This window comes from Opisthocomus hoazin, chromosome 4 (genome assembly GCF_030867145.1).
Source record: "Opisthocomus hoazin isolate bOpiHoa1 chromosome 4, bOpiHoa1.hap1, whole genome shotgun sequence".
Lineage (NCBI taxonomy): Eukaryota > Metazoa > Chordata > Aves > Opisthocomiformes > Opisthocomidae > Opisthocomus > Opisthocomus hoazin.
In genome coordinates this window covers 53233429-53258110 of record NC_134417.1, presented here as the reverse complement: position 1 = coordinate 53258110, position 24682 = coordinate 53233429, and positions in this window count along the sequence as shown.

Here is a 24682-nt window from a genome sequence, read left to right as displayed (position 1 = left end):
TATTGCTAATACACTGCACCTAAAACCTCACTGCTTTCACATACTCTGCACTCTCCATTTCACAAGCACACATTATCAGTTTTTGTCACTTTCCCCCACCTTTAAGCCAGCAACAATTTTATACTTCCACAACACCCATTTAAAAAAAATAGGATGAAGTTCAGATTCAGAGAATTCCATTAGAAAATATCCACATAACTGGATACTTCTACATTTACAGTTACTTTTATATGTGTCGACATCATTCTGTTTCACATCTGCTGTCTGCGTGTAGGTTGCTTTAAGGAAATTCACACTGCATCCAAGCTCTGTGTCATACATTAATGTAAGTGAAGACCGTCTCATTTAGCACTCCCAATCTAATTCAAAAGAAAATGCAACAGGCAACCTGCTTTCCTTAGCACCATGCTGATTGGCATTAGCTTTGCTAACATTACTGTCTGATTGCATCCTGTATCAGTCTCAATCATCTTGCCTGCTGTCAGCGTCCAGGCAACCAGCCGAGTTACCTAGGTTATTTTGTCTATTCTGTTTAAGTGCTGAAGAGACCTTAGCTTTTCTTCCCATTTCCTGGAACTTCCCCAGACTTACAAGATTTTTATTTAAAAGAAAATCACAACTGATATTAATTTTTGTAGCAGTTCTTAGTAGAATTTTTCTGTGAACATTCAGGAGAATTTTAGTAATAGTGGTTGAAAAACCTTACACAGCCCTGTAAAGATCTGTCTGATACACATCAACATGTATCTACACTTCCCACTGAATAATGGAAAAGATGGATATTACAGATGCAACAAGCTGGTAAACACAGTTGTGGTAGTTTATCGTGTTACTGTCTACAGCTATTCACTTCTCACAATTACTGTCCTCATAGCAGGAGTGAAAAAAACAGTATAAGCACTCAGGCCCCAGCTGCCCCATTTTACAGCACGCTGTCTTAGAGACCCACAGGCAACATCAATTTACACTGGAGTGCAACAGCTAAGTCACAAGTACCCAAGTTCCTCCTCTTTCACTGGGGAGGGCGTGGGCATTGCTGAAGGAACACATTTAACTACTACACCTGTTTACTTTATCAGACATATGTGAGAGGACTAAATAGAGTAAAAGTGCTTTGAAACTACTAGCTGCTAAATACAGTCAAAGAGTTTTTCAGCCCCTTTTGCTCCCTGGAAGTTGTCCTGCAGGTCATCCAGAGCTGGACATACTGCTCTTTTAGGTTTTACAGGAAAGGTTACCAGTGAAACACTTTTTTCTATTATAAAACTTAAAGTCTGTGTTTTGACTTCAATGAAGTATACTTCAAAATATTACAAAAAAAATCTGGGATATTATTTTTTGTCCTGTATTGGCTTATTATTGTGATTAATTAACATGAGGAAGTAAAAATGCAGAACTTTAAGTTTTACAAACTTATGTAGCTTCTTAACAAGCCATTTGTGTAAATCTAAGGCAGGGTGGAGAAGAGTATACTGAGCTCTTTTTATAGAGCTTATTAAACTCCTCATTAAAAAAAACAACTACAAACAAAAGTGCATCCATTTAATTTTAAAAGGTGCTGTTTAAGTAACCAAGACTATAACATGAAGAAAAAAAATTACCGGTAGCATAGTGAAGCAAACAAAGGCAACTGGAATCCCTCAACACCTTGCTCAAAGACTTATTGGTGATATACTCAAAGAGAAGATGTACTTAGAAGGACAGCAGTTTTGTTTCCTATTCTTACTCAAATGATTTAAATACAAGTAAAAGATCGTGTAGTTCTACCAGAAGTCTCATCTTGCACAAAGAGCTCCATATTCAGCCTTGCCCTGCACAGGTGAACTGTGTATTAGCAAACCAAACACCATTCTTCTGACTTAGAAAAGAACATCACTAAGCAAATGCTACTGCCTGCACGCACTTTAGTTTCAAACGTGTTTTTGCACACAAAATTTGTGGCAGGCTGCTGAAAGCCCTGGCAAAGATTACATTTTTTTTCCATTTGTAAAAGTTATTTTTCAGTGACAGATAACACTACATGAAAACACTCCAGAGAAAAATTAGTATAGAGACAGAGCATCACAGTCTCACTCTAGCATTTTGTGATTTCTAGCACCTGTATTCTCTTGAATGAGCAGTGGACTTGGCAGTGTTAGGTTTACGGTTGGACTCGATGGTCTTTTTCAACCTAGATGATTCTATGCCTATTTCTCTCCTGAGGCTGCTGAGCAAGCCACAAGACTTCTCAAAAATAACCTCTGCATGACATGCCTACTGACCCCCGTCCTTACAACACCCCCAAAATCCTCAAAGAGAACGCAGGTACCAGTCCACATCACTGAAAAGAAGGCATAGCGACCAGAGCGTGGTGACCACTTGCTTCCTTCAATACGCTGCAAGCTCTTCCAAGAAGCACCCTCTTCCAATAGCTCTCTATGAAGTTCCTAAGGCACTTTGAGGGCCACACAAGTAAACAAAAAATACTTTTGGAGCAGACAACCTTTCTAATATTTGTTTAGAGCATTTAAATTTGTCTTGAGAAATCATTGTACATGTCTAAGGCAAAGAAGATATTAGGAGAAATGCAAAATACTACTCTACATCTCTTTAACATTGCAGCAAACTATTTTACTCTCCTTCTTTCCTTTCTCCAACAGCAAAGATTTAAACAGGTTTTGGCTAACATTCTGGGACTTTAAAATGCATGCCATGATGCATTAATCATAATGATAATTTAGTGTCTTAAGTGTTGATCTAACCCACTGATTTCTGAAATTCTCAATGGAGACAAGCTAAGATGATACAGTTTCTCCTTATTTCCTCAATAGCAGTAGATTATTGCATTGCAGTTGCTCTTTTCTTTGTTAGCGGCTTCAAAACACAAAACCGATTTGTAATTTGCACCAGACTGATTCATTCTTTTACTGCACAAATTTTTAGATGAAGGGAGAACAATAGAGAAGAGGAATTATTTCAGTTCCTGGAAGTATTGTTGATCAACCACCTGGCTACTCTGAAAACCCCATGCAGAGCTGCTCATTTTATTCCAAGTATATCATTTTCAGATAGCAACACGATGTAGCATAGAACGTGGACATTTCTCAGTATTTTTTCAGCAGCATTTTAATTAGTGAAAAGCCTTTGAAACACCAGGCAGATTTTACTTCCTGAGTAAAAATGTAAAAACACTGACATTTATTTTTAGGACTGTTTCACTACTTACCTTGCCAGAATTTCTCCTTTCTGCAATAAAAGAAGATGGCTCAGCAACCTGGACTCCAAGCTGTACTTCAGAAGATCCCAGAATGAACTCCCCGGAGTTCATTATCACCCACTACTCCACATGACCTTGCACAAGTCAGCCGGGGAATGAAGGTCTAGGAAGATGTAGGGGACAGATATCAGCACCCTTGACTACAGGCTATGAGGACAGGATAAATACCTCAAGGAATGTCAGAAGTTCAGTTAGTATTTTGATAGTGACCACTAAAATATCAAAGAAGTATCTCATTAAAAAAGCACACCTCACAATCCTGTTTAAGCAGTGCATTAGTCAATAACACTGCTTTCGATCTGTACAACCTCCTCCATTTTAGAGGAGCAACACTTTTTGCTAGCTTTTTATTTAGCAATCTTTGGCTAGTTTCATCAGAGCTAATTTTCCAAAAGCAAAAGTACACGTAAGTGCTAAGGAAAAGTAAAGCAGTCAGTGTTTTGTTCACAGTGTCATTCATGCAGGAAAAGTTTTTGAAACATAAGGGTCAGCCCCTAGGCATTGAATTGGCTACAAAGACACAGTTCAGAGGTTTAGGAGCCGTTGTGCATAACTAAGATCTGTAGAACCTGTAGAGAGGATACAGGGATTATTCCTTGATGGGCAAGGTGCAGCAGCCCTGCCCTTGGAGCAGATTTCATTGCATGAAGCAATGGCTGTCTGTCTTTCCTGTGCACCTACATGCAATGAAATGGGAATAAGCCATTTCATCTTATTCTCTTCTGCCTCATGGGACACAAAGGAAGAACTGTCAAATCACAAGTTTTACTGCAGCAGTATAATTTTTCCTTTGAAGCATCAAATAAAAACTAGCAATAGTCAAAAATTGAGAACAAAATTCAACAAAACAAAGTTACAAGAAAGAATTTCTAATGTTTTTCTTCTGAGTGAAGAAAAGGAAAAATAAATCAGAATACAAAATATATAGTTACAGTCGTTCCTTTTAGGAGGCTTGTTGTAAGAACAGGTACAACACTTCAGACTGAGTATTTGGGAACCAGTTCTTTCATCCCTGCTCCTCCTTTTGGGGGAGGAGGCACAAAAGAATAAAAAGCAACCCTCCTATAGTAGTCTTATCTAAAGAAGCCAATACTAATACTACTTTCTCCTTTAGTCTGAAAGAGGAAAAATATTCAGTACATGTGGATTTAAAACCCGAGAGAGTGAGGGAAATTAGTCAAACCTTTTATTCTTGGTGAGAAACGTCTGGTGTTACAAGGACAAAATTAAAATAGTTAAAATAGTTAAGCAACATTCCAGCTGAATATCTACAACCTCATCGGCAGAACGATCTGCAATCACTCATCATTACTAGCTAAAAAATAGTTTGAGCACCTTCTGTTCTATATACAGTTATTCATAACAGGTTCACTGTTTTCCTGATATGAATGTTTTCAACAGTTTATAAAAAGTCAATATAGCTATTCAAGAATTATAGTACATTTTCTTAAGTTGCACAACCAGTACTCAAATCTCCTAAACATAGACACCAAATAATGTGTTGTCATGCATCCTTCATCTCTAAGGTTAGCACTGAAAATCATAAACAGTCATCATTCTGTACAGCTGAACTCCTCATCCAGGATCACAGAATCACAGAATAGTAGGGGTTGGAAGGGACCTCTGTGGGTCATCTAGTCCAACCCTCCTGCCAAAGCAGGGTCACCTACAGCAAGCTGCACAGGACCTTGTCCAGGCGGGTCTTGAATATCTCCAGAGAAGGAGACTCCACAACCTCCCTGGGCAGCCTGTTCCAGGGCTCCGTCACCCTCAGAGGGAAGAAGTTCTTCCTCATGTTCAGACGGAACTTCCTGTGCCTCAGTTTGTGCCCATTGCCCCTTGTCCTGTCACTGGGCACCACTGAAAAGAGCTTGGCCCCATCCTCCTGACACCCACCCTTCAGATATTTATAAGCATTTATAAGGTCCCCTCGCAGCCTTCTCTTCTTCAGGCTGAACAAGCCCAGTTCCCTCAACCTCTCCTCGTAGGAGAGATGTTCCAGTCCCCTCATCATCCTTGTAGCCCTCCGCTGGACTCTCTCCAGTAGCTCTTCATCTTTCTTGAACTGGGGAGCCCAGAACTGGACACAGTACTCCAGGTGAGGCCTCACCAGGGCAGTGTAGAGGGGAAGGAGAACCTCCCTCGTCCTGCTGGCCACACTCTTCTTGATGCACCCCAGGATCCCATTGGCTTTCTTGGCAGCCAGGCCACACTGCTGGCTCATGGTTAACCTGTCGTCCACCAGGACACCCAGGTCCCTCTCCGCAGAGCTGCTCTCCAGCAGGTCCACCCCAAGCCTGTACTGATGCATGAGGTTGTTCCTCCCCAGGTGCAGGACCCTGCATTTGCCTTTGTTGAACCTCATCAGGTTCCTCTCTGCCCAGCTTTCCAGCCTATCCAGGTCACGCTGAATGGCAGCACAGCCTTCTGGTGTATCTACCACACCTCCCAGTTTGGTGTCATCAGCAAACTTGCTGAGGGTACATTCTAACTCTTCATCCAGGTCGTTGATGAAGAAGTTAAACAAGACTGGGCCCAGTACTGACCTCTGAGGGACACCACTAGTTACCAGCCTCTAACTAGACTCAGCGCCGCTGATGACAACCCTCTGAGTTCTGCCATTCAGCCAGTTCTCAATCCACTTCACCGACCACTCATCCAGCCCACACTTCCTCAGCTTCCCTAGGAGGATATCATGGGAGACTGTGTCGAAAGCCTTGCTGAAGTCAAGGTAGACAACATCCACGGCTCTCCCTTCGTCTACCCAGCCAGTCATGTCATCGTAGAAAGCTATCAGATTGGTCAGGCATGATTTCCCCTTGGTGAATCCATGCTGACTACTCCTGATAACCTTCTTTTCTTCCACTTGCTTGATGATGGCCTCCAGGATAAGCTGCTCCATCACCTTTCCCGGGATGGAGGTGAGGCTGACCGGCCTGTAGTTCCCTGGGTCCTGCTTCTTGCCCTTTTTGAAGATTGGAGTGACATTGGCCTTTCTCCAGTCCTCGGGCACCTCTCCTGTCCTCCAGGACCTCTCAAAGATGATGGAGAGTGGCTCAGCAATGACATCCGCCAGCTCCCTCAGCACTCGTGGGTGCATTCCATCGGGGCCCATGGATTTGTGGACATCCAGATCACTTAAGCGATCCCTCACACAGTCCTCCTCGACCAAGGGAAAGTCGTCCTCTTCGTAGGCTTCTTCTCTTACCTCCGGGGCCTGGGATTCCCGAGGGCCAGTCTTAGCACTGAAGACTGAAGCAAAGAAGGCATTCAGTAGCTCTGCCTTCTCTGCATCCTCCGTCACCAGGACACCCGCATCATTCAGCAGCGGCCCCATGTTGTCCCTAGCCTTCCTTTTGCTGCTGATGTAGTTGAAGAAGCCCTTCTTGTTGTTTTTGACATCCCTTGCCAGCTTCAATTCCAGGTGAGCCTTGGCCTTCCTCGTCGCATCCCTGCACGCTCTCACCATGTTTCTGTACTCTTCCCAAGTGGCCTGTCCCTCTTTCCACATGCCATGCACCTTTCTCTTCTGCCTGATCTCCGCTAGAAGCTCCTTGTTTAACCATGCAGGTCTCCTGCCTCCTTTGCTAAATTTCTTTCTCAGGGGGATGCATTGCTCCTGTGCATGGAAGAAGTGTTGTTTAAAGAGCGACCAGCACTCATGGACCCCCCTGCCTTCGAGAGCCCTGGCCCACGGGATTCCTCCCAGTAGCTCCTTGAAGAGGGCAAAGTCAGCCCTCCTGAGGTCCAGGGTTTTGATCCTGCTTATCACCCTGCTTCCTCCACGCAGGATCCTGAACTCAACCATTTCATGGTCACTGCAGCCGAGTCTACCTCCAACCTTCACATCCTCCACCAGTCCCTCCTTGTTTGTTAACACGAGGTCCAGCAGCGCGCCTTTCCTTGTTGGTTCCTCCACCACTTGCATCAGAAAGTTATCATCGATGCTCTGTAGGAACCTCCTGGATTGCGCCTGCCTAGCTGTATGGTCTTCCCAGCTGATGTCAGGGTGGTTGAAGTCCCCCATGAGAACCAGGGCCTGTGACTGTGAGGCTGCTTGCAGCTGCCTGTAGAAGGCCTCATCAACCTCCTCCTCCTGGTCAGGTGGCCTGTAGTACACACCCACCGTAATGTCACCCTTATGACCCTGTCCCTTAATTCTAACCCACAAGCTTTCAACTTGTTCCTCATTTGCCCCCAGGCCAAGCTCAATGCATTCTACTTGCTCCCTCACATATAGAGCAACTCCCCCACCTCTCCTTGTTGGCCTGTCTTTCCTAAAGAGTCTGTAGCCATCTATGACAGCATGCCAGTCATGCGAGTTGTCCCACCACGTTTCTGTGATGGCGACCAAGTCGTAGCCGTCCTGCTGTATAATGGCTTCCAGCTCCTCCTGTTTATTGCCCATGCTACGTGCATTGGTGTAAACACACTTGAGCTGGGCTGTCAATCTCACCCCTGGCCTTGGCACTCCAAGCCTAGGCTCATCCCTAGTGAGCTGGGCAATATCCCCTTCCCCCTTCGAACCTAGTTTAAAGCCCTCTCAATGAGCCCCGCCAGCTCGTGGCCAAGAATTCTTTTCCCCCTTTGAGATAGCTGAGTTCCACTTGTTGCCAGCAGGCCCGGTGCTGTGTACACCTCCCCATGATCAAAGAAGCCAAAGGATAGCACTGAGGACATCAGTATTGTCCAATTTTGCGCCAGTCAAGCCATAATAAACATTTGTACTGTGCTCTTCATGCTTTTGTTCTTAGCTAGATTTAAAGATTAGCCCTGCTTTCATCTTTTTGACAAGTTTCTTAAATCATTTGGCTTAAGATAGTTTACAGACTGTTTATAACCAGCATCACCACAAGCAGAACCAAATCCTTGACCTGGACAGCACTGAAGTGCAGAGGATTTATAACCCAGCAGTTTTCAGATACCTAAGGTAGATCCTCTAACAGATTAAGGTCAGCATTACTTTTCCATATCAGAAAGGACAGGGCCACATCTTCTAGTTTCTCATTTAGCTCTGTCTTCCACCAAGCTATAAAAGTCCTTCCTAGAGAGGAAATCCAGTGCAGGGCGATGTCAAAGCTATATCACCATACCTCTACTGCACTTCACTGGTAAGTTACTCCTTCTCCCCTATACTACCTGGAATGGTAACTTGCTTCACTTTCATTTCAACAGAAAGCAGCTACGTCTCAAGTACACACACCAGGAACAGCTATGTAGGTAAAGTAAAACACTAGCATACTGAAAATTCACATAACCTCAGTGATCTGTATATAGCAACCATTTCAGATAAGCAGGATCCTTTCCTGCACAGTTCTGAACATCATATAATAATTCACACATCTGTGAAAATATCAAGCAGATGAAAACCATGTGAAATCCAGATAGCTGCGTTTTGTACTGCCACTGAGGGTATGAGGTTGCACATAATGGGTTGCATTGAGAGGAGAGCTTCAGAAACACTGACAGTAAACAAACAAAACTTCTGAAGAGAACAAACAGAACAAACAAGTTTGATAAAGTCTGTTTTGATGTTTGTTAGGACAGCTTCTTGGGTCCCAGTGGGAAAGAAGAAACACAGAAATATGCACACTAACCCTAAGTTCTAGGCACTGATCTCACTTATACATCCCAATTTGAAGGGTTATTTGCCCAATTTGAAAAACATCATGGTATATTTCAGAAAAACATCAATAATTATTCATAGGAATTAAGAAAAATAGCTCCATCCTCTACCTGTATAGTACATTCTAGTAACAATTTAAGTATTTCTTTAAAGCCACAAGAATTAGAAAAGCTTTTATTTAAAGAAAAAAAAGACAGAAGTAAAATTTTCTATTAACTCTAAGACTGCGACTTCAACAAAAGCAAATAAGCCACATAGATATCACACGAATTAACAACACTGGGAAGACCACAACATACCTATTTTCATTCCATCTCAACACAAAATCATTACAGCATTAGCTGGGATCAGAAAACTAGTTCTGCCTTACCACAGATTAGTTCTCCACCATTTTCCCCACAGAATCAGAATATGAGGAGACATTAGCAACAACACCTGAATATGCTCCCAACCTAACTGTGCAGTGGAGAAACAAGCAGGGTGTGGGGGGAGAAAAGCTTTGTTTCTTGTATTCATTTTCTCATCTGAGTGTTATTTTCAATTAATACAAGCAGCTGTGACTCTTGCCAGGTGAAAGACATTACCATATCCCCTTTTAGGCTGAGGGCAGTCTATTCAAAACATGACACACTGTTCTAGGGCAATTAAAGTACACATACCTGGCAGAAAGAACAAAAAAATACTGGAGGGTAATATGGGGTTTTAGGGAAGAGAAAGCATGATTGGCCTAAAACAGCAGAAGTTTGCAACAATTTCTATTCATCAGGCTGGTTGCTTTACAAAAAGACAAAGTAATGTTTTGAATTGACCATTAATTGTAAAAACATGCTAAATAAGCAGTTTTACCTTCCTTTTAGAGTTCTCATCCACCAAAGCTGGCTCCACGCTGCCCATTCTCAGTCTCCATTTGGCTGAACAGGTATAAGGAAGAGATATACAGCCAAAATATTCTGTGATCCTTTCACTGTTAGTTCAGTGAGATTTCAGTTGTGTGTGAAAGGGAGGACTGACTCAGTTTCTCCACGCCTATATTGCTGCTTTCCTTCTTTCCCATTTCACTAATACATTTCACACGCAATATAATCTCTCTTTACATTCTATTGCACAATCACAAGTGATATCTGAACACAATTTTCACTATGGAAAACACTGTTTCATGGGAAAAAAGACCGTGCTCTACCAAATTTCCCTTTGAGTCTAGACAAATTTTATGACAAGGTTTTGTATTTATGAATGTAAAGATATCTTTATCTGATACAATAAAAACCTAAAAATAAAAATTGTCTTATTACAGAAGATTATGCTGAAAATTACTGATTTGTCTATGTTGTTAAATTTTATTCTAACTTTCCTATATTCGTGAAATTTGAGTAACTAGAATACAAACCCAGGATACTTTAGTATATTTGAAGTACTAAAATTTTTGCATTTACATTAAAGGTTTTTTTCACCTCTTGGACATGCATCAACCCCAGACATATAGACCAATAAATGTGTTTTTATTAAGGCTTTAAAACAATGGGGTAAATGCACTAAATACAGCTTTGTTGATCATTTAAAATTGCAAAAACTTAGCAACATCATCTGTCTTTAAGAATACAATAAAGCATACTTACAGAGGACATAATTCTTGATGATTTCACCTTATCTAGCAATTAGTGAATGAGTAATTCAAGTACAAAAACATGTTGTATTTGAATTAAAGCATGTAGCTTTGAAGAACACTGAAAGCAAATAAGAAGAGTATCGTACAAATGGAGGTGGCTAGACACATTAAGTATTGCAGGTAGCCCATAAGTTTAATTAACTATGGATTTCTAAGAGAAACTTAGGAAAAGTGATTGGAAATCTGCAAGTAAAGAAGCATCATTGCAGTTAAATATAAAACAAAATGGGTGTTCAAGAAATTCAAACAGAAATAGTTTCCTAAGGTTGTCGCAGGAACAGCATTTACACTGGTGGAGTAATACTAATCTTAGTCCACCGCATCTGCTGATGCTGCTTGCTGTGTTTGGGTAGTTAAAACCTAAAGAAAATGCCATGCAGAGATCTCAGCAGCAGATGTTGCTTAAAAGTATTTTAATGGAGATGAAACAAGCAAAAAAATCTAGCAGCTCTCACTGGGTTTCTGGGGTTTCTTTATTTTTTCCTTTGTGGAAATTAGCCACAAATCATTTTGAAAAATAATCATTTTCTCCTTTTTCTTGGGCACAGATGTCTGGCTTATTCAATTTTTACTGTCTGTCAAATCACAGAAAAAATATACACTAGAGTATTAAACAAAGCAGATACATTCTTCAGAAAGCAAGACCAACTATGGCCTTACATGTCCCATAATTTAACCACCCTCAAGACAGAGGCAATGCTTATTGGTCATTTCAGCAGTCATTACAAAAACATTAGCTCAGTTACTTAATTAGTTCATTATGTGGGTATCCAGTTTAAGCACCCGAATCCAACATACCTTATTCAACTTCATCATTGTATTTAGTCTAAAACCCACACTAAGCAGGGAGAACCACCAGCTTCAGCTCCATTTGCTGTTAAGTTCCACCTGACTCATATATAATAACATATACTCTTAAAATTATGTTTCCTTGGATTTCAGACCAATAGCAGTTGCACTTAGTTACACAAATACTTATTTTAATCTATACATAGGGTCTGTTTCTCCTTGTATTAGTTATTCACTTTTGTACCCACGTGGAGTTTTTTCTGCTTTGTACCTACAGAAGTGATGTTACAGTTAGAGGTCGATGCTTAATGGCAGAACTGTCATAGCTCATAGAATCAACAACTAAAAATGATCCTTAAGAAACTGGCAGAGCTTGATTCAGCATTATCAGAACCAGGAAGCCTGGGCAACAAAAGAATAATTTCTGCATGATCCTGCTTCAGTTTCAAAGAAAACATCAGTAATGGTAACTCATAGCAAAGAGTTTAAATCTTCTTTGCCAACCTGCATACATGTGCACGCACACACAAAAAAACACTGTCCCAGGTATAGAAGAGGAAATGTTCTGAAACTGAAAATTTCAGATCAGTACCCTACTATTATTGTCGCTTACAACTGGTATCTCTCTTCACTAAATCATATAAAACATCACTCTGTTTTGTTCCCTTGTGCTGAAAGAATATATACCAGTAGTAATGTCAATGCTGTCAATGAGCTAATTATTTCCAAGTTTTTTCCTTTGCAGAAGGACACACGCATATACCTAGTAACTTCTGAAGAAATACTATCCACGAATGTCCTTTAAATTTGTCTAAGGCAACCAGTATCAGAATTTGGCACATTTTTAAGGGTCACAAGTCTAATGTGACTTTGCCAAATTTGACATTAATCATAGAAGTAGATAATAAGAGCTGGAAAACACTGCTTCTTGCAGAAGCGGCTGGCAAAATATCTCACTCCTATTTTCCCCTGAATTTGGGCATTTCTGGTTATTGGGAGCTAGGATTTGCTGCCCCGTGTAACTTATTAGCCTACTGGAAGTCTCTTGGCACTTTTGAAGTTGGCCTCTTGACTCATGCCGATTTTGGGATTTAACTGAAAGCATCAATGTAAATGCCTGTGAGAGGCAGCAGATTCTAGCTCTGAACAGCTCTACTGTATGCAATTCAAAAATCTACGTGCCTTCATTGTTTTTGAACCCTGTACTACCTGTAGTTTTATGTTAAGGCAGCATAGTTCAGATCCCAACCTTTTTCAGAACTGACTTTGTCACTTGACTTCCGCCACCATCCGTGTCTATCTACAGACAGAGAAAGGTCTAGTTCCCTTCTCAAGGATCTCTCAGCGTACGTGACACATGCATAGGGTCAGATGTAGCCCACGGAGCAGAAGTCTATTTATTAAAGTACTTCAGGTATCTTCAAAATTTTTCACTGCTCAAAAACAACAGGTGTATTTGCATTTTTAAGGAAGGAAAGATCTAAGTATAGAAAATGATCTAAATATAGGGAAGGAATCCATTTGGTACACAGTAAGATAGGTTCTGTGTCAAGAGTATGACGGGGAAGGGCATAAAAACAGTAGTGGGAGTAGTCACAGCATTGGACAACAGGCTAACACAAGAAAAGGAAGGAGTAAAGGGAAGGAAAGATCAAGGAGAGGTGAAAAGGGCAGACTACCAGACTGGGTTCCCCTCATTGACAATAAGATACACTTAAACTTCATAGACAAGATCAAAGGATTTAGAGGTAGGCATGAAAAAAACAATGGGGTATTGTTCAATGTACAATCCTTATACAGTGGCTTTATTTGCATCATTTTAAATGGAACAAAGAGGTGAGGAGATGATACGGTGGAAGATAAAGAAGATTATGTTAAAGCAGTTAGGGAAGAGAGGCTTTAGATTACTTTCAGAGGACAATATAAAAGAATCTGATGCAAGGTGGACTCAAGGAAAGAAGAAGAAGGAGACTCTGTAGTTAGACAGTAAGATTGCAGTTCCAGGCAAGAAGCAAAGTGAAATTACAAGACTAGGTTGGGAGGGAAGACTTGTAAAGGGAAGCCTTCATCATGAGTCTGTAAGTAGGAATTTTGGGATAGATGTCGGCAATGAGAGTCTGCAGAAAAAGGGAACTAAAATTCAGCATCAGTTTGGAGTTCTAAGTTTATAGTCAGAGATTAAACCTTTGGCAGGGAATGAACTCAACAGCACAAATTAATGAAAGACATAATTTTGCTAGTTCCAAGAAAATAATTTCCATTTAACCTAATCAGTTATGCTTAGGAAAGCATCTAAACTAATTTTCAATAACCATAAGAAAATAGCGAGTAGGCGAATAGCCCTTAATTAAAAAATTTCATTTCCATGTACAAGCCCACACATTGAACAAAGTACGGAATGTGGCTCAAGTGACTTGCACAATGGTCTGACCATGAATCATTTGTCCACAGATTAATATGCAGTGTCAGCCTGTCAGCAACTTCTTTGTCACTCCCTTCACTTTCTGCAGCACTGCCAGCGGCAAAAGCTCTTGCTAAAACGGAGACTTCTTTGCAAGGGCTGCAATGTTTTGCTCTCGGATGGCACTGTAGAGGATACACTTTCGCAAGCAAAGCATGATTCCCATTCAACCCTAAGGGTAGATTCAAACCGAGTCAAAATACTCTTACAGTTGCAGTTGCTCTTTCAGCTGAAATTTTAGAATTTTCACCAACCTTTAAGAAAATGTTAAGGAAAAAAAAAAAAACTTCAGGCAACCTGACAACACTGGGACTAGGACTGAATTTTCCCCTATATTAATCAGAAAAAGTAATATGTAAGTGGAGAATTGAGATGTTGGCTCAATTTCTTTGTCATTAGACAAGAGTGTCATAACCAGTTTTGGACTTGCTTCCTATTCACGTCTTTTAAAGCAGAAGTTAAATTCAGGAACCCTGTAACAAAGTTAGAGTATGAATCACTGGAAGATTATGGGTAAAGCAATATGAAGACATGTTACTTTGCTTGTCTCCTGCCTGAGAGTGCCTACATTTCTAGTTACTCTGTGAGGAATTTTAACGGCCTTTGCTTTTAGAAAATGCTGGTAGCCTATCCTTTGAAATACTAGACCTCTTAAAAGTAATTGAAGTGGTCCCAGAAAAAAATCGAAAGCTGGTTAAATCTCCAGTAGTTAAAAAGAAAAAAAAAAAAAAGTCCTTTTGAACCCAGGAGAGTTTTTATATTTCCTTCCCCCATCTCTATGACCTTACAGAAAGATGTCTTTTGGCTTAGAGTCTAGGTTTTTATTTGAAAAAGAAATTTGTCAGATGAGGATTTAAGAGGAAAAAATTATATACTCTCAGGTTTTGCTTAATCCTGCAACAATTTCATTGATTTTCAGCTCAGTTTGTTTTGGTTGCATTTTGCTTTCCACAGAGAAAGACTGAGGTTTTAATACAGCTCAAACTCCAGAGCTAGAAATGTGATATTCCCCAGCTCTGCTCCCCTGCTCTGCAATGGTTTCTGGGGGCAGATATTTTGAGTGAATCTGTTACTAAGAGAATTGGAGTACATTTTACCATGAAGTAAATTTAGCATTGAGAGGATACAAGAATCCAACAGAAAACGCATTACCAGTATGTGTTCGAGCAACAGAGTGACTAATTCACTACTGAAAACCCCAAACTTAAGCATTAGACAGCCAAACGATTAATTCAAAACATGTTTGTTACCGGGGAGATCAGTAGTAAAATATGAATAGCCATTTAGAATTTCTTAAAGTAATTTTTCCATCCTATTAGTCCAAGAGTATTTTATACTACTGACGCTTTTAAAAAATCAAACAAACAAAAAAAAGCCCCACAACTTTTTGGCCTTTTGATTGATGAGTATCTGTATATTAACAACCAGGACACGAACATTTCTCTAATACTTGCACTCACTAACGAATGTTTTCCTGTAACTGTTAGGTTATTGTGAACTGCTACTGCAATACCACCACAAAACATCCTGCGGCTTTTGGAGATCCTTTAAGGGTTTTTCCTTTTTCCCATTTCAATTGCCGTTCACCACGGCTGCTGCTACATAGGTCAAATGACAAACTTACTGTTAAAGGGTTAAGGTATAACTTTCCATTGTTGTTTTTATCAATGATAAAACGTGACGTTTCCTGAAGATCTCTGAGCTATAAACTCAGGCTCCTATAGCTACGGCCATGCTGACCCTCACAGACAAAAACATTCCCAGGTTCGTCTGCACAAGCATTTGCATGTTGGTTTAATACTTACTGAGCTTGACTGAAAACCCGTTACCTGCTTAAATTTAGATGTTGAAACCCAGTCATGCGAAAAGGACGACTGACAACACTGACGTACAGCAGGGGAGAAAGTACGGCCCGCTGTTTATCTGCACATCACAGTACCCCTGCGGAACTACCGACTTTCACTCCGCGCAGAGAGCGGGGCTGTGCGGCCCAGAGCGGACTCGCACCGCCCGACGCCCCCAGGCCAGCGCCTCCCCTCGACGCCACCGCGGAGCGGGGGGCACCACCCCCGCCGCGCGCCGCCACCCGACGCTGCGCGCGCCGCTTCCCCCAGCCTGGAGATACCGGAGCGCCCCCTGCCGACCGAGCGGCCGCTCCGCCCAGCCCGCGCGCGGCCGTGCTCGGTTTGAAAAGCTGCAGCAGCGGAGAATTAGAGGTTGAATTTGAAGTTTTAAATTTTACCTCAGAGACAAGGATTCCTTCCCGCTCTTTCCACTGCCACCTAGCACAAATAAATCGCTTTAAATCACACGAACCGTTCAGAGCAAATGCCGAGCCAACACCGTACTACAAGCAAGGCCTTTGATTAAACAACAAAAAAACCCCACCATGTAGTGAATCAAACTGACAAGTAAATTAATCTCGAGGAGAACTACTCTCTTCTACCTGGTGATCTAACGCAGGCGCACGTGGAAGGCACAAACGAAGGCTGGGGACTGAAGGCAGTAAGATGAGTGTCAAGCCTGGAAACTTCCGCCCCACTCATGTGCTCCCCTGGGGTGTCACAGGGGCTCCAGACCTTCCCTTCGTCTCCGAGCAGTGGGAGAAACGGAGCTGCCGTACAAGTGCACACCTTTTCTTCCGTTTAATATAAAAGAACCTTCAAGCAAGCTGGGGCTTCAATAGTCTCCAGTTAAGTGACAGAAACAGAGACTTCGTTCTCAATATCACCAACTATCCTATCTTATAAATGTATATCTCAATCATCACGTAGTTAAAATGAAACACATTCTTGAATGCTGCATGAAAACACCTTGGACAACTCACAATTCCACAGCAGCATTACTGACTCGGAATCCTAGAATTAAGCGTGTGAATGACACCTAGAAACTCAGGCAAATGAGTTGCTTGTCTGAAAGGCAAAGAGATCTGTTGCAGCTCTCGCTTCTGCCAGGAAAACAGGGTTGAAGCAATACAGCATGTCCTCCCATTGGTACGAAACACTACAAAATATTTAAGGCACGTATATTTTCCACATCACCCCACCAGCAGTCACTCAATAACGTGATAATTATTGACATTTCTACAGTTTCCAGTGAAATTAAAGAGAATAATAAAATACCGTATTTCTATTGCACGACTAACAATTTAGTGAAGAACAATGACCTATGAGCATATTTCTATAGCCATTCAAAATATAGAATCAGCAGAATAAGTTATTCTAGTTTATAATGAGTGATGAATATAAGAAGTACTGTGGGTCTTGTCAGTGTTTTTTCAACATATCGAGAAAAAGAGTAAGAATGGAATAAGGAGACAATCACCATTTTATCGCCTTTACTTGCCTTTTTCTAACTAATTAGGTGACTGACAGAAAGAAATTCCCTGTATGGAAAATTCTTATATGATTTAATAAGGGTAGGAAAGAAAAACACATTCTGTAGAAATTTCCTTGCCCCCACCCTTTTTGCTCCTTCCCTCATTTCCTCCACCTTTGTCCACAAAATAATCATTTGCCTAACGGGGAAGGTTTCCTCCCACACCTCTTGGGATAATAAAACACTCTGAATACCTCATGTGCCCTCTGTGTTAGAAATGAGCACTTTCTATTTGAAAAGGACTATGCAGAAAATCAGGACTTGCTTTTCAGTTTAAGAGCTGCTGGGTAGCTAAAGTTATTTGCTAAAATTATTGCATTATTATATATGCATAACCCGTCTATAACCTCTAGACACTTCTAAACTCTGCTGTTTCACTACAGGAATTTAGAATTGGACTTACGGTCCTAAGAAGTGTAGTTAGACACGAAACAAATATGTTTGTATAAAAGTCTTGCCATAAATCGTGTTGCATATTGCACACGCTTGGACACCAGGCACACATTGTACTGGCACACTGCTGCTGTACAATCCAATACACAACATTTCTCTCAACATTTCAAATAATCTTTTAATATTGAAGAATGACTGCTACTCAACAGACAGGTACAATACATCCTTTCTCACCAACTCTCTGCTGTATTTCAGGAAAGGGTCTATGTACTTTCAGGCATTTCCCTTTGGAGAATCACAGCTCTCTTCCACGTAGGCTCTATGGCAGAAGCAGATGGAGCTGACTGAAAAGTCCCTTCAGACTTTTGTTCTTCTTACCACAGAAAAACCAAAGTAAGTCATTTTGATGCAAGTTTTTCTTCTCTTTGAAAAGAAAAATTGTGTCTTTTCATACGTTACTCATTTCTGATTTCTCCACTTTCTCCTATTTTCTTCTTGTTATGTTTGTTCTACTTTCTTCAGTGGAATCAAGAAAAAGAAGAGAGACTCTGTTTCCCTACCTCCTTTTATTTTGCACTTAAGAAGGGAATAATCCACAGAAACTGTGTAACAGCATACAAAACTCTAGTTTCTTTTCCTTTAATTCCAAATGGTGTCTTTTTTCCCCACCAGTTCTGTTAACTGCTTAACCGGAGGGAGAATTTGACATGACATTTGACATTTTTCAAGCCCCAGGGCCCAAAGCTCTTCAATTCATGCAAAGTTCTTTTCAGGATAGCACTCTGCTTGCTTAATTTTCCAGTGAAGAAGCAGTAGGAAGGGAAACAATCATCACTTATCTGAACCATGCCTAGTTTTATGCACAAATGTTTGTCATGCAGCATTTTATTCAATAATCTCTCAGTTCTTCTTGTTCTCAAATAATAAGACCAATAATCATGACACTGGAGCATTGTTAGCACATCTCTGACCACCTGCAAACACCATTAGGCTGTGTGTTCCTCCTATGCTCAATATTATCCCTAAGTAAATCATCTGAACTGAAAAGCTGACAAACACAGTAAATGTTGGGGAATGACTTAAAGGAAAAAATGAGTCAGTAACAAAGTACTCGGACTTTCTGTGACAACATACTCAGGCTACTGCTATTGTGTCCAGCAACAACACCCCGCCCCCCCCTATTTTAAGAAACAATAGCTATTACTCAAGTGAATATTGTAGTGGATATTGCTACGATATCTAAGCTTTTGGTCACAATCTTATCCCTCTGTTACTGCTATTAGGTTCCATGTCAAAGCAGCTTTAGAGGTGAACTGTGTACTATCTTAAGCAAGGATGTATTAAACATTGATGATGGTTTAACAAGGGTTAACTGAGGGTGTAACAAGAGTTAACTGTTTTACTTAACCACCCTTGTGATTAATCTAGAAAAGAAAAACAGGTCTGTGACAGACAATTATATGCCTGCATGTATGCAGGGTCAGTTGCCTACTGTCTTCAGGAGATGGCTGCATAGCCACAAACGCATTTAACATTGTCCTAAGAAAAGGCAATATGAATCTTTGTTTCCCTGTCTGTAGAATAAGGACAAAAGCAGACTTAAAAAAAAAAAAAAAAAGCTTTATGCATCATGTTACTATTTTAACTGTAACTTCGGTCCAGTTCAAATGAGGTAATTAATCATTAGCTTGTTTTTTCCTCAGAAATTCTTTGTACTGCTTTCTATTCTAAAGAGGGTACAAATAAGGACTTCAAAAGAGACATTTGTTGAGAGATCAGATGTCTGGAATCCATTCTCATTTGGCTTTCAGCGGTGCTGTACTTTGAGTGAATGGTTATACGAGTGCTGTTTTGTTACCTATATAAATCTACTGGAATAAGAAGACCAATAAGTAGAGAGATAGCATTATTCTACACTCCCACTGTGACTGAACAACAAAAAAAACACTGGCAGACAGCATCAGCTTTGGCCCTAAATCAAGAAACCTGGCATTTAAGAAAGCTAACAGACTGAATCTGATCTTTATTTTCACAGGGTTAGCACAAGCTTGTGCACTAATCTAGGCCTATTACAGATGCAAAAGGCAGCTACATCCCTTTGCTGAATTTATGCAGAGGAAGAGTTACATCTCAGTATAATGAACACCTCTGACCAGCAGCTTAACAATTTACCATGCTGTATGGACCATGGTGGCACTGAAACAGAGTATTTATTAAAGCAAAACCAGTTTAATCACAGGCTCCATCTTCCATCCAACACCTCCAAAGCATTTTATGAAAGAAAACACAGAGACTATCCAGATGTATAAACTGAACCGAATCATGTTCTCACAACAACACGCAAACTGGAATTAAAACCACTTGACTCAGTGTATTTCTAGCAGCAGCAAAGCAGGTCATAGGAGACTACGTTTGCATTAAGCATACAACTGTGCATCACAAGGTTGCTACACTCAGCAGTGCCTTACTGACTCGGCCTGTGCTAGCTGCCCTATAGTTGTACAAAACATCTTTGGAACTACACCTGCCCCCATGTTTGAAATACAGTAATCATTCCTAATACTGTCATTAGGGGAAACAAACTGACAACACAGAGAAAGCTGCGGTCTGCCACTTTTAAATCCGTGTTCACTGTATTATCTCAGAAAATGTGCTGCAGAATCAGAAAAAATTCAGAGAAAAGTAACGTGCCAAAAGAACACTCTGGAATAATTTCTATACAGGCGATAGCTAGGCAAGCAGTCCCTGGCCAGGACTTAGTAGGGATGTGACAAAAAGCTATAAATATCTGTGGCACTGACAGTGTCTAGAAATTGATTTGTTTGTTGTTTCTTCAGATAGAGTAATTATCTTCCATCATATTAAGCCACCAGAAAGAAGGCTTAAAACAAGCAAAGGAGCTTGTTTCTGTTCAGTGCATTGCTACAGATATGGAACTCCTTGCCAAAAGATGTTGCAGAGGCTGGAGTATCACAAAGTTTCAAAGGCAGACTGGGTAAGTTCATGAAGAGAAATATGTTTAAGAACACTGAATATGAGGAAAATACATGCTTTTCAGAAAGATCCTTCCTTCCTTTCAACTACTTGAAGTTCAAGTGGTTGAAGCACTGGGAGACTTCTAGGAAGAAACATCGTAATGTTTGCCCTGATCTGCTACTTCTCCCTAATCACGTTTTTGCCCCCTGTCAGACAGGACACTGGGCTAGACAGAATCTTTGGGCTGCCCTGTACAGATACTCTTTACATTCTCATCTTCTATTCATTGCTCACTAGCAAAAAACAGCCCTAAATCTTGTTATGCGTTCAGCCTTGTTGCCCACAGCAGGGGCACGCTTTTAGGAAAGTATTCACATGGGATTGCATATGTCTCTATAATCGGTCGAAAACTGCTGTGGGAAAACAAAATCACCCCATGATTAACCGGTACCATTTGAAAGCCCTCTGCTATTAGCTCAGTCCTTTGTTCCACCTCAGACTCAAAGATATACTTGACATTTTCTAGAATGTGCAGAAAATCTCAAGGCTTATAGAAAAGCTGTTTCTAGAAGTATGTGTTCTTAAGCTACTTTGCTTTTGATCTGCTTGTGTGGTATCTAGTACACATACAACACACGCAAGATTATTATTTTTTATAAGATGGAGAATGTATGATCCCTATTAATAGAGGAAGAGATGCTTCACAAAAGACACGTGAATAAAATCTGTCAGTGATAGTCTGGCCCTTCTCTTTTTTTCAGATTAGGTCTTGGTTTTGCCATTTTCATTTACATCTAGGCACTGGAATGAGAAGTGAGCTTTGAAAACATGCAGAATATACCACAGATTTACTATTTAGGTATTATAGAATTTACCACCTCTTCGCCTAGAGTATAATTTCAGAACACAGCTGCACATACTTGTGTCCCAAGGAATACAAATTTTCCATATTTATGACATTTGGAAGTCAGGAACTTGGACCCAGGATGCACAAGTTCTCTGTCTACTCCAGTCTGCTCAGAAAGGCCATACACATTTGGCAGAAATCAACAAGCACCTATCTTGAAAATTGGAACACAGTGAAGACTGTTTTAACTACCTTTCTCCCTACAGATTAATCCTGATCAAAGATGCCAAAATCTTTCCTACAGGTTTCCATAATCTATGTTGGCATTTTCAAAATTAATATAGTTTTAAAGAGTAATAAAGAAATAGAGATCTCAGCTACTCAGCCATGTGGTGGTTCTTTGGCATGCCTAAACTTGTACCCATCTGCTGGAAGAGCATTCTGGCCATTCAGCAAGGTGAAACCACACAGGCAGATGGTGCCCAATGATGGACTGTCAAATTCAAATAACCAGTTTCCAGAGAAGTATCTCCTAATGGCAAACACCAATGTATAAGCCGTTCCAAAACCATCCTACCTATTCATATCTGCTGGCAAGATGAAGACTTAAATCATATTTCTGGACACTCTGCCCCAGTACCTCCTTTTCTGCTTAGGCAACCATTTGAAGTATTCTTCTTACTATAAAGAGTTATTAGCATTCTATTTAGCACCCAAATAATTACAATCAGTTGTTTAAAAACCAAAACAACCAACCAAACGAAACTTGGCCATTCACTGTTGAGTTCCAGGACCAGGAACTTTAAGTGGTTCAGGTAAATCTTTGAAAACCAGCAATTATTAGTAATTTTAATTTACTGAAAAAAAAAATTAATCTTTTTAAGACATATATTAAAGTTACATAGTAATAATACCAAAGCAAGGTCTACATTCATTTGTACGTACATTTCTATGAAAGGCAGTGGGCTGGATCTTCCAGCACCTCAAACACAAGTCATTGCGCAGACAAAATTTTCCATTAGACAACAGTAAACAGAATAATCGAGTCCAACATCTGATTTACATAGCACAAGTCCCTGCCAAATAAGTCATATTAGCTGTATGCTTATCTGTGCTAATATTCACATTCTACAGATTAAGAGCCAGGTATGTAGAATGAATAACAAATAATTTTGCACATTCAAATCTTCAGCCTTATCTTTTACAGATAAGTGTTTTCAGGTATTGAAAGTCAGTATCCCCGGCATGGCTTTTGGGGAGAAGAAAACACTGGCCTCTACCTCTGTAGAAGGGAAGACCTCCCCACTCTGTCCGTGGAAACCAATATGTCTGCCCTAAAATGAACTTAAGAGGAGTTCAATTCATTTGCAGAACCAATTAAAAATGCATAATTACTAAATATGCTATTCTTTGGAATAATCATTGTAGCGAAACAGAGATTAATGGATAAACAGTGCACAAATATCTGAATATGCTGTGTCTTTTATCTGGTCTTTATTTTTATGAAAATTCTATGAAGAAAATTTGGCCCAAGTGTCTAGAACTGATTTTTTATCAAAACATTTACCTTTGACAGGATTTGCCATTTACTGGTTTTGTCCACAAAGTCTCAGTCAACATATTTACAAGCTCTGTGATTTTGTAATGTAACTGTTAACAGAATAAATCACTCAAGAGCTAAATTTGTACGTTTTAGAACGCATGGCTTTTGAGTCACAGCGAAGGTTGTTTTGCTAACCGTTTCCGGAAAACTTTGCCTCAGATATGGCCCATAGGTTAGTGAAAGGTAGCGTGCTGTCCTAGTTAAACCAGCTCCATACCTAAAGGTAATTATGCTGCAATATAGAAGAAACCAGACTTTTTAATATACTCCAACTGACAGCAAATGAGGGAAACACAAAAATCACAGAACACAACTTGCAGCTCTAAAGTCTATCGATACGTCACTGAATTCACACGTTAGGAAAGCAAACAGAAACTAAATACAAAAATCTGCACCAAGACTTTATGTGCATAAAGCATTTAACAAAAGAAAACAAAGGTACTGGGAAACTCCACAAAAGTAATGGTGTCACAGTGATTAAATCTTTCAGTGGCCTCACATGTATATTGTGATGAAAAACAAGCACCTACAAGCAGAATTTACAGCTCTGTCTAGTGATTAATCTTTCAAAGCTTCAGAACAGGTAAGTTTAAACGAACATCACTTACAGTTCATTTCAAATCCAAGCTCAAAGAAAACCTTTAGTCTGTGATTAGAAACATACTGGCAAAAAACTAAAGCATGATTTATCGGTCTTCTTTATTCTGCACTTCTTTAGCAGACTGTCCAAGAACACCGTTAATTCCATTTCACTGACACAGATTCTACTGAAAGTAAAGGAATGAAAGCGGGTATTTTTACAGTACGTTCAAAAGAACAGGTACACAGAATTTTCAGTGGCTGCACAAACACAACAGATCTCTTTTATATATTTTTATATATACACACACAGATCTGATTTTTTTTTTCTTTTTTCCTGAAGTGAGCTTAAATCTTCCATCTAAAATTTTCTGTTGAAAGAGGAAAACTTTCGCAACTAAGGCGAAAGATTCTTCCCTCCCACCCTAGATGAGCAGAAGAGAAGCTTTAGAGAATTTCACTGGAGGTAGTGAAATCCTGACATAAAAAATTCAATTGAAATTAGCAGTACATTCAGCTTTCTGTCATGATTTCGCTTGGGACGGTCACAGTCTGCTTCCTGCATGCTTCCCAGTGCACGCACAGACTTCCAGAAGGATGGGAAGGCAAGGCAACAACAACGCAGAACAACTTTCACTCACAGCAGGAAAGATGCTGCCTTCGTCAAGCAGCATTTCCACCACCTGCTCCCTGGCGATACCAGAAAGCAAATTCTTTCTACTTGATGTATGACAGCTATTATTAATGCTACAATAATAACATACAAATGGGTCTGGCTTGTGGATCTCGCATAACAAGCTAGTAAATTACAAGCTCCTAGAACACTGGCAAAAGAGGAATCTTAGCAATCACGCCAGTAAAGCGTTACAATGAAATTTTAAGCTGGCGTTACACTTGCATTCCTAGTACTTAAGATACATAGAACCTTACTTATTTACTTACATTACAGAAGTCAGTAAAACATTTGGCTGGCAACATCCTCCAAATCTTACTCAAGTATTCAAAGCACCAATAGGTGGCAAAGTGATATCCTTCCTGAAATCCTGTCTGTTAAGATTACATTGGGTGAAGATTTTTCTATTCAATGAATATGAAAAAGTCTAAAAGT